This window comes from Adiantum capillus-veneris, chromosome 16 (assembly GCF_014529385.1).
Source record: "Adiantum capillus-veneris isolate H3 chromosome 16, ASM1452938v2, whole genome shotgun sequence".
In the NCBI taxonomy this organism is placed as follows: Eukaryota; Viridiplantae; Streptophyta; class Polypodiopsida; order Polypodiales; family Pteridaceae; genus Adiantum; species Adiantum capillus-veneris.
In genome coordinates, this window is record NC_140946.1 from 63,457,101 (window position 1) to 63,469,381 (window position 12,281).

Here is a 12,281-nt window from a genome sequence, read left to right on the forward strand (position 1 = left end):
TACGTTGAGAGAACAATAGGAATATTAGAAAAAACCATTATATCCTCGTATTGCATAGAGTATGAGCCCGTCTTTGCCATAATGATTTTTGACAAGAACAGCAACTGTGACATCATATTGGGCAGATCATTCATGCGTCAACTCAAAATGGTACAAGATTGGGGTTATGACCAGTCGCATCTGAAGAGAGTAAACCACGCTCTCTAAAAACTTTTCCATATTTCATAGGAGAACTCAAAACCAAATCGAAGGTTAAAATGGTACCTTCTCAGGGGAAAGCCACACCAAAAATGATGGATACCAAGATCTTGCATGAATCGATGTCTTCTCCTATACAATGCACACTTTATCTCTCAAAGCTACTAAAAATTAGACCGCATCTATGGGGGCAAATGGGCAAAAACCTAGAAAACATGGGGTTGAAAATCCCTTCACGTGACCAGCTTGTGGACAAAAACATGGATGACACCTCACCTAAGAAGCCACAAACAAATCCAGTAACAGTAAATAAGGTGGGCGACTATTGTGAAGGAGAAGAAGGAAACACCACCTTACCACTTGATAAAAAGGAGTAAAGACGGTTGCTATAATAGATACTAGGGTATGAATTTCCATTGCAACCAAAGGAATATGGGAAAAAATAGAGAAAGCCTGCTCTTACAAAAACTCCAATGAAACTTGAATTAGCAGATGGATATATTGAGAGACCAATAGGAATATTAGAATAAATCATCGTATCCTTGTGTGGCATAGAGTATGAGCACACCTTTGCCGTAATGAATTTTGACAAGAGCAGCAACTTTGATATCATATTCGGCAGACCATTCATGCATCAACTCAAAATGGTACAAGACTGGGGCTATGACCAAGTCTTCTTTGTGGACCACCAAGCTTTATTGTATTTAGTCAACAAGCCATGCAACACAAGGAGAATAGTGAGATGGTTCATCATTCTTTTGGAATTTGAGGTTGTAGTTGTAAAAAAGGGCACCACACACCAAAGAGCACATCATATATCAAGGATTATTTCAGGAGAACCACCAAAAGGGGTAGACAATGATCTACCAAATGCATATCTATTCTCTGTGGAAATGATACCCCATTGGTCGAAAAACATGGTTTCATCGATGACTATAGCTCAAGTGGATTCTTAAATATCACTTCTTATTACACCTTTATTTATTGGGCAATCGGCTATGTATCAACTACTAGCTGGAAGGCATAAGAAATCGAGATGGAATATTTATTTTGTGTATTAATCTTGAGGAGAAAATCCAATACCTAAGTCAAACACACATGACCATACTAGGACTTCACTTTATGGAAGACCAAACTATGCAACAGATCCTGAGACTTGGGGTATTTTAGCCAACCATGAGGAGTAATGTTCACTCATTTGTGAAAAATTGTCTTCAATGCCAGAAACAAACACCCATACCTCATGTGAAACTATTTCAAATATCACTCGTTTTTAAGTGGAGTAACTATATAGTTACTTACTTATCAACCAAAACATTTTTGGAGAATATGAGTAAACACCACCAACAAGCTAATGAAACTAATGCAAGAGACTATGCTCTTATTGGAAACCAATTGTATCAAAGAGGAAAGGATCAACATTTGAAGATGAATATATACCTACTCTAGAACAAGCACATGTTGGATTAGCTGGAGGTCACTTTTCTAGTGAAACCACCACTACAACAATTTTAATGCCACAGGCATATGGTGGCCAACACTTTTTGCACATGCCAAACAATATGTTCGAAGGTGTGATGCATGCTAATGAGCAAAAATTCCAACAAGGGTAGATAGCATGTCTTTAAGACCAATGATGGTGGCTAGAGCTTTTGCAAAATGGGGCATAGATTTTGTCGGACCAATACAACCACTTGATTTTAGAACTCAAGCTCAATATATCATTGTAGCTACGGCCCAGGGATTCAATATTTACGTAATTACCATAACTTTTCTGTGATCACAAGGTCTTATTAGCACATTTACATGATTACACTTAACATGATCACAAAGAATCCGGTTTAGGGCGACCTGGAAACCCACTAGAATCCCGTTGGGATTTTCCATTTTTCTTGCAAGCCCGTTGGGCTTTTACGTTTTCCTTGTGGGCCCGCCAAGAATACTAAAAAGCCCAACGGACCCATATAATTATATATATATGGGCCCGGTTGGGCTTGCTGTGTGTTATTTCTTTGTTTCATCTTGAGAGAGAGAGAGAGAGAGAGAGAGAGAGAGAGAGAGAGAGAGAGAGAGAGAGAGAATACTAAAAAGCCCAACGAGCCCATAGAATTATATATATATGGGCCCGATCGGGCTTGCTGTATGTTATTTCTTTGTTTCATCTTCAGAGAGAGAGAGAGAGAGAGAGAGAGTCTACCACCTTTGCAGGTACGTAAAGAGGAGAGAGGGGAGAGAGAGAGAGGGGGTCCTGTGGGAGCGTGCTCTACATCGCAGTGCGCGGCAGTAGCGGAATACTTCACCACACGATCCGGATATGTGTTGTGTGTGTATGGGTTTTGTGGTAGCGTGCCTTTTGTCGTATTTCACGGTAGTCATAAGGTACCTTACCACACAATGGGAGTGTGTGCGTAAGCTTTTTTACGGAACAATGCTTACCACGGGGGTATCACCTTGGTGACGCGGGGAAGATGGTGTCCTTGTGGTAAGTATTGGCTTACAGTCTGGGTACTACATCTATAACGCGGCGAATCTAGTATCCTTGGGTCACATAGTGGTGGGGAAGGGAAGGCCTACAAGGTTAACCCTACCCTTGAGAAGATGGGTAAGATGAGTGCCCATAAATTATTTATTTACAAATTATGGGATGTAGATAGCTATTTCAATTAGTAAAGGTAATTAGTTAAAAGAATATACAGTAAAAAACTAGGAGAGTAGAATTAAGTTTACTATTTACATTTAGCATGAAGAGAGAAATATGATGTAAATGCATAAAGATCTAAGAAGGGTAAGGTGTTTGTATGGAAAAAGGCTATTGCGGAAAGAGAGAATGAACACTAGGTTAAAACTTTGATAAAAAATATATACATTTGAGTAGAAATGTAGTGCAAATGCAAGGTTACCATTTAACGCTACTCATATTAGCCCTTCCCCTTCATCTAGGATCATTCATGCTCCTAGATGAAACAAAAGAGTTTTTTTTTTCTTCTTCTTTTTTTCTTTTTTACTTTTCTTTCATTTTTTTGTTCTTTTTTTTTTCTTTTTTTCTTATTGTTCTGAAAAAAGGAGGAGCGATATACACTCTTTTACTCTATTAGACCTGCTTTTCATTACCTCAATCCCATAAATCGGAGATGGGAGGGTTGCTTTGGGTATGTTGAGATTCCAAGGCTGGTTCTTCTTTGCACATCAAAGCTTTAAAAATAGGTGGAGCATTTGCCAAGCCGAAGGGAGCCATGCCAATTTGGAGCTTAGACGATGTAGGTAGATGACTTCCTATCAACGGATTGATACGTTGAAAGTAGGGCTTTAATCTCCATCCATTGACTCTGGTCTTGTGGAGTTTTCCTGATAAATATGATAATCTGTAACTACCATTCCCAAACTTTGTTTTTATCATGAAAGGTCCCTCCCATCTTTGCAAAAACTTTTTGTCAAGTCGAGTATCAAGTCGGTTATCATAGCGAAGAACCAACATACCTTCCTTCAATCCTTTCCCCTTGAGCTTCTTGTTGATTTTGTCCCTTTGGCTTGTGGCTTGGGCAATGTAATAGTCGATGGACTCTTCTCTATCAAGCTCAAGTCGTTGAAGATCTAAAATTCTTTCCTGCAAAGATTCTTTTGGCCTCTTTGCTCCCCGTGAGAGAATGCGTAGGCTTGCAATCTCCACCTCAATAGGAAGGAGTGCCTCCTGTCCATATACCAAATGAAAAGGAGTGAATTGAGTGGATACCTTGAAAGATGTTCTGTATGCCCATAGAGCTGCGGTCAAATGGCGATCCCAGTCGTTTGGTCGATCTGCAACCTGCTTAGAAATGATCTTACATATCATTCCATTCACCTTTTCAACCAACCCATTGCACTGAGGGTAGTAAGGTGTAGAATGCAAACGTTTGACTTTTAACTTTGCCAAAAGATTATCTAGGAGCTCTGCTCTAAACCCTGGACCACGATCTGACTAAATCTCTAATGGTGTGCCGAATCTACTGCATATGTGATCAAAGATAAATTTTGATACCTCCTCGGCTGTAATTCGTGTTGTACTTGCTGCCTCCGCCCATCGTGTCATGTAATCTACTCCCACAATGATGAAGACCTTCCCGGTAGATGTGCGAGGTAAGGGGCCTATTGCATCCACACCCCACTTCTCAAAAGGACCATACGAAATTATTGGAACTCGAGGTTTGTAAGTGAGTCATCGATCTCCAGCAATCTGACAACCTTTGCATGACTTACACCAATGCTGGACATCACGGTGTAGACTTGGCCAAACAAACCCTGCTTGCAAAATCTTCCTGTTTGTAATATCATGAGAAAAATGACCCCCACAGACATCATCATGGCATGTATAGAGGATTCTCTCTATTTCTTGAACAGAGGGCACCCTTCTTAGCACCAAATATTTCCCTTTATGATACAGATCATCTCCTATGAGTTGGTAAGGAGTTGCCTTTTTTACCAACCTATGCCTTTGCACTTTATCCAAGTGTTTAGGGCACTCACCAGTTTGGAGGAAAAATATGATGTCCTTCAATTCCTCTTGGCCTTGGTACTTTGGTTCGTAGAGCTTCACACCTCCCACCATGATCTAAAGTTTCTCATTGGCGAGATAATCTGCTTCCTTGTTGAGGGTTCTCACAACATGTTGTACCTGTGTAGCTTCAAAGTTCTTTATCAAAGCCTTCACCTGTCTAAGCCAATCCACTAGAGTAGGGTTCTTGCACTTCCATATCCCTTGGATTTGCCTAATAACTAGTAAGGAATCACCTCTTATTATAAGTCTTTCGATGCAAAGTTTTCTGCATTCTTCAAGCCCCAACTTTAAGGTGACATACTCAACCTCATTATTAGAATGAACATTTTCCAAGGTGATACCTTTCTTAACAAGAACTTCCCTTTGTGGACTTAGAATAAGAACCCCCCCTGCTGCCTGATCGTGTTGTCGTCGGTAAGCTCCATCAAAGCACAAAATGTGTGCATTGTCCATCTCCTCCTCATTATTTTGTGGTGTAGCTTTGTCTCCTGCCTTTGGTGACTCTTTCCTTTCTCTCACTTTGTATGTGAGAATGTTTGCAAGACCTGCCCTTGTGCTATCTTCCACAAGAAAAGTGTATTCGAACTCTTGAAGTTCTAGAACCCATTTGGCTATCCTAGATGAGAGGCTCATGTGTTGCACAACATATGGTAAATTGTTTTCCATGGTGAGAATGACAAATGGTGCAGGTAAGAGATATGATCGGAACTTTCTTACCGCAAACATAATTGTGAATACCACCTTCTCCATATCGGTGTAGCCCTTTTCTGCAGCGGTCATGACTTTGCTTGCAAAGTATACTGGCCTCATGTAGCATGTTTTTGGGTCTTTTTGCATGAGAACTACACCGATGGCCTCCATTCCTACACTTGGCGTGATGTAATATGTATCCTTTGGATTTGGTGGCATTATTGTTGGAAGAGAGTTGAGAATACCCTTTACTTTAGTAAAGCATAATTCGTGTTCCTCTCTCCATTCAAATGTGGATTTGTTTGCTAGCTTGTGCAAAGGTGCAATAGCTTCCGCTAGAAGGTGTATGAAACGAGACATGTACCTTACTTTGTGGTTGAAATTCATGAGCTCCTTGGTTGTCGTTGGTGGTTGTAGTGACAAGAGAGCATTTACTTTTGATGGATCCACTTGAATTCCTTGCAAAGAAACCACATGACCTAGCAATACTACTTGTGACTCTGCAATGTGACACTTCTCAGGATTAAGCTGTCCCCCAAATTGATGAAGCCTCCTAATAAGCCCCTCCTCAACTTTTTGGCAATGAAGTCTTTTGCTACTATAGATACAGAAGTCATCCATAAAAACCCTAATTGACTTTCCAAAGAAGGGCTGAAAGACAAGAGTTGTAAACCTTATAAAGGTACTAGGAGCATTTGTGAGCCCAAATGGAATCACTCTATAGGCAAAGCAACCCCAAGGTGTGATGAAAGTGGTTTTTAACTGATCTTCTTCTGCTATTCTGATTTGAAAATACCCTGAATACCCATCACACACTGTGTAACATTCATAGCCGGCTACTTCGTTTAAGATTTCATCTTGGAAAGGAAGAGGAAAATGATCCCTCTTTGTTGCAGCATTGAGCGGTTTGTAGTCAACACAGACCCTCCATTTTCTGTTCTTTTTAGGGGTTACTACAATTGGGGACACCCACTCAGAGTTAGACACAGGGTAAATGAAACCAGCTTTGAGGAGTCGGTTAACCTCTGTCAAAAGTGCCTCTTGTTGTATTTTTCCTAGGCGCCTTAGCTTTTGAGCCACAAGTTTAGTACCTGGTTTTAATTCTATGCCATGCTCTATAACATCCACACCTCTAATTTGTGAGTAATCAGTGATAAACAAATTGGGATACCTCTTGAGCATATCGATGTAGGACCGCTTCTCCTCAGGGGTAAGATCTTTTGCAAGCATCCTCTCAAAGTCTTCAAAGTGCTTGTGGTCACCTTTGTCATCCTTTGTTTGCTCCTTTGTTGGGTCAACCTCTATTGATGGAGTTTTTGATGTGTTGAAGATGATTCCCATTACCTCCAAAGATGATTCTTCTTCGCTATTGGATGTAGTGGTTGAACTTTCCTCGTCGCTTGAGCCAAAACTCTCTTCACTTTCTTCATCAGCCGTGGTCTCATAGTTGATGTCAAGCTGCTTTCCTTCATGCCAATCGTATACTACATGTTGCCCCTTTTTGAGAATCAATTGTCCTCGTCCCCATTTTTGATCTGCATTCATAGCAATGAGCCAAGGCCTCCCTAGGATGATGGGATAGCCCTCCCCCTTGGCTGGCATAACATACATGTCCACACGTGCATCTATATTACATACAGAAACTTTTACATTCTCGATGATCCCTAGGCACTTCACACTTGCATTGTTGGCCAGCCTAGCTTGACAATTAGAGGATTTAGTGATTTCAAGCCCTAGTCTATTCATGGCTCTTTCCGTGATCACACACATTTGTGCTCCACCATCAACATACACATTGGATACCTTCCTACCCCTTACATAAGCATCTACAATAGGTTCCACATCTTGTTGTGGCTTTGAAGTCAATGCCTTTAGTGTCACCTTTTCTTTCTTTCTTGGGAGTCTTGTGCTTACAAGTTTGGACCAGTGCTTTCTCACCTTGGGTGATAGATGTAGGAGTTGAGGCCAAGAAATATTGGGCTTTTGAGTTTGCAAATCTTCTAAGATGTTGTAGGGTTCCATATTCTTTCCTAATGGAAAATCGTTGATGCCGATCTCCCTTCGCCTTGACCTCTGCTTCTTGCCTCCTTCCTCCTTCTTTGACTTTTTCTTCCTCTCCTTCCTTGCAGGTTCTGACTCTTCATTCCTTGTGTCTTCATCCTTGTTGTGTGCTCTTGTGTGCTTTTCTGCTGGCATAACATCAAAATGTATAGGGCTCACCTCTATCTCCTCTTCCAGCTTTATGATGTTTACTCCGCTCTCTTCCTCCAATGGTGGGACAGGAGGGATGTTTGCCAGTGGAGGTGGTGGTGGTCGACGAAGAATTTGCGGAGCTTGAGCATGCTCTTGCTGCACCATGAGCGGAGGGGATCTAGGAGGGTATATGTCCCCTGGAAGCCTTCGAGGGTGAGGGCAATTATACATGCCATGACCAACTTCGTTGCAATTCCAACAGCTCAACTCTTGTGCTTGACGTCGTTGATTGCGATTCCCTTCTCTTGGTTGTTGTTATTGGGGTAGGCCCTGCACTTGATTCAAGGTGAGACTCTCTAGTTGTTGAGTTAATCTTTGCAAGATCTCTTGTTGTGATCCTTCCCCTATTTGTGAAGTTTGGGCAAGAGAGCCCCTAACTTGTGCTCCCATGCTTGGTGAAGAATCCCTCTCAATGACTTCATTTAGGTCCCTTGTTCTATGTGCTTGAAAATTTAACTTCTTGAACTTGACCATGGCCACCTCACGTGCTTCCTCAAATGTTGATGGGAATTTTAACTCTACCTTGGTCTTCAAAATTGGATACAAGGCAGCCATGAACCTATCTTTCTTTAGAAAGTTTGGTGCACCACCTTGGTTTTGTAAGGTAGCCTCCCATCTATCCCATAGGTTAAGGAAAACGGCCTCATAAGATGGGTAGTCTTCAAGGAATACCTGTTTATGTTGAAGTAGACACTTCCAAAGACCCTCTGGAGTATCTCCTTGCCCAAATTTGGCAAGAAAAATTGCATGTAGCCTCTCCCAATTGGTTTTGTTTTGAGGTTGCAAGGCCTCGTACCATGCTTTAGCCTCCCCTTTGAGAACGAGTGGAAAAGCACGCAGCTTTACCTCTTCTTGATCTCTCCCAGAGATGAGGTGTGCCATCTCCAAATTATCCAGAAATTCTTGTGCATCCTCACCATTTTTAGAATGAAAGGTAGGAAAAGTGCTTGACATTTTTACAATACAAGGAGGTTTGTGTACCACAAAGTTTTGACTACGATGAGTGATCACATCAAAATGAAAATATATACATCAAGTGTTAGTTCAAAATTTATCATAGGCAAAATAAAAGGGTTGATTGAGGCATTAATTTCATTAAGGCGAGTGGGTCCAAAAATTCTCCTAATGGTTGCTTGAAATCTAAATTTTGTAGCAATTATGATGTGCACAGATTGACGAGCTATGGGTGTAAAAGGAGAAGCAGCTCCAGGTTGGTTCATGTGACAATGTGTTCTCCTTTTTCTTTCTCTTGAAGAAAGTTTCCTTTGAGTGGATCGCTATCTAAGCGCCTCTTGTCCCTGCCTCAAAACAAAATAAAAACATGGACATCAAATGAATCATCATAATTAATGAATGGAAGAATGATGGGATTTGGAGATGCCAAGATTTCACCAAGCCTTTCTGCTCCAAACATAAAAACAATGCGTTGTTGGTAAAAAAATTTGCGATCTACACAAATGTTAATTCTGATGCGTTGTGAAAAATGAAAAGCATATGGTGCAATTCTATTGTTCATGAGGAGAATAGAAGGCAATTAGGAAAGTTCCTCAGTGGGGGCACCACTTTTATGAGAGCGGATTTTTTGAGATGGGGCTCAACTCAAGGCTCCCACCAGACAACCACTCCGTGAGACCCTACACACGCATATTTCTTAGGGGCACCACCCTCTTTTATGGAGAAAGAAGGAAACCAAAACAAACCATATACAACACACACACACACACACACACACACACACACACACACACACACACACACACACACACACACACACACACACTCACACCTTCCTTATGTGCTTCAACACAAAATGCCCTTCAACCATTCAACACACACTCCTTAAGCAATCCCTTTGAACACTGCACAAACTCACATGCAAAGATTGACCTTCACCATATTAGTGCTCATATACTTCTAAGAAAAGCAAGCACAAAACCTCAAAACTCAAAACACCATAATGTACAAATACTTGACAACTCCTTTCCTTTCCCAAAAGAAGAGACTACTTACACACATAAGGCGGCATGCATAGAGAGCTCTTCTCCATCTATGCAGCCCCAAGACTTACTTACACACAACATAAGGAGAGAAGCCAAGAAAATAGACACCATGGTGCACAAAAAACTTTCTCAACAAACAAGCAATCCAATGAGCACAAAATATGAGAAGCTGCCAAGGTAGGCTTACCAATTTTACATGCGTTTAGAGCAAAAGTGTGACGACGACACCCCAATTGCAACAATTTGTTGATCAAACCATGACATAGATCATTGAACTTGATATCCTTGCTCTCATATAGAATCTAGAATCCTTATTTAGGGATGAGTATGATAAGAGAAATGTTTGCAAGAGAATGGTAGGAATAGCATATTGATGCTCTCTCTATGGTGCCGCTTATGATAGCGAGATTAGAAAATGGATAGGGAGATAAGAAGAGAGATAGATTAGGGCTTCCCTAACCTTAGAGGAGCTTATTTGCAGCAATGGAGTAGGTGTGTGTATTTTTGTGCTTGCCAAAGAGCCTTTTTATAGTTGTACAAGACCTTGGGTTAGGTTAAACTTGACTAGGGTAGGTAATTAACCATAGTTAGGTTCCCTTTTGACCATTCCTTCAATTATGCAAATAAGGGACTTATTTTTTCATTAAAAATAGCCTTTTAGGTCGTGGAGGCTCCATAAGGGTTGATAATGTATGTGGGCCCCACCATGATGTCCCTCCAGTGGCTCCTGCAAAGTGTTCCCATCCTGTTTGTTGTGTCTCTGGAAGCATCTTGAGCCGACCCCTCCACATGCAAGTGGTTTTTAACTCCCCATTGGTATTTTAGAATGTTGGAGAAGTCAAGAAAACTTTTCACCTTTGTGGTTTACCTGATTGTAACTTTGACCTGCAGTAACAGTGTCCGCAGCACCTGGTTTTCACCATAACTTTCAGCCTGTAACTCAGAATTGGGTGCTGTAAAAGAAAACGTTGACCTTCTCAAAGTGTTTAAGCTGATTTTGGAGTGTTCCTCAATTATACCCATGAGCTAAGGCGTTCAAGATGCATCCAAAACACCTTTTGAACCAAGTCTCCTTGTAGGGGGCCCTGTAGCATGCATCCAAGGTGTAGCATGCTTTTTCAAAAGGGAATCCACCTTAAACAAATGAGGTAGGCTCCAATAAAGTTTGATTTATTGGGGATATACATTATATTTAAGATTTGTTGACCAACACAAGTAAATGATCCAAGACTTGGGTCACATAGTGGTGGGGAAGGGAAGGCCTACAAGGTTAACCCTACCCTTGAGAGAAGATGGGTAAGATGAGTGCCCATAAATTATTTATTTACAAATTATGGGATGTAGATAGCTATTTCAATTAGTAAAGGTAATTAGTTAAAAGAATATACAGTAAAAAACTAGGAGAGTAGAATTAAGTTTACTATTTACATTTAGCATGAAGAGAGAAATATGATGTAAATGCATAAAGATCTAAGTAGGGTAAGGTGTTTGTATGGAAAAAGGCTATTGCGGAAAGAGAGAATGAACACTAGGTTAAAACTTTGATAAACAATATATACATTTGAGTAGAAATGTAGTGCAAATGCAAGGTTACCATTTAACGCTACTCAACATCTCAAAGCTACTGTCTTTCAAAAGATAGACTTTGCCGAGCAAAGAGAGAGATTCTGTGCGGGATTACCAGAAGAGATGGCCGAATACATCAACTCTCAACGGCCCGGTACTATTACCGAAGTAATCCACCACACCATGGTTGCTTCACGCATCAATTTCCATCAAGGGGCTAGACGTAATGTCAAGCCCATGGAAAACAAAGATAAAAATGATGCAAAGGGGAATACCAATGCTCAAAATAATTCCCAAGGCACTTCCAACAACAACAACAACAATCGGTCCAAGGAGAAGGGAGTTTACAAAGGTAAAAACAAACTCTCTTCTGAAGAGCTTGAAGCTTTTCGCAAGGACCATAAATGTTTCAAGTGTGGGGAGCAAGGACATGGCTATCGTTCTTGCCCCAAGAAGAATACTCGCAATGAGACTCCTAGGGCTTCCACCATCGAAGCTCCAAAAGAGGATGCTCATTCCAAAGGATCATCACTCTCCTATGGTTGGGTAAAGGTAAGAGAGCATGATGTCTTCATCTTGTTTGACCCTGGCTCTACTCTCAACTTCATATCAATAGAGTTGGCCACCAAGTTGGGCATTCAAGCTTTTGAGATGGGAGATATAGTAACAGTTGATGCAGCTTTCAAGGGACAACAAGCCTCCGTTACTCCCTTGATTGGGAAGTTGAGGCTTCATGTCCAAAGCTATGTTGACAAAGAAGATTTCTTCATCTCTCCTCTCCAACATCAGGATGTTATCCTAGGGGCACCATGGTTTATCGCATGGCTGCCAACATGAAGTTCCCTGAAAGGAGAATTTACTTCACCTACAGGGGAAAGAACATGTATATAGATGCTAGTGAGCGTGGTCGCAATATTCCACTTGTAAATCCTCTTTCTTTTGATAAATCAATGAAGAGCTCAGTTTCTGCGTACATGATTTATGTCAAAGAGTCTCTAAAAGCTAATAATGTTTCATAAAATGAAAATGATAGGAATCAAGAA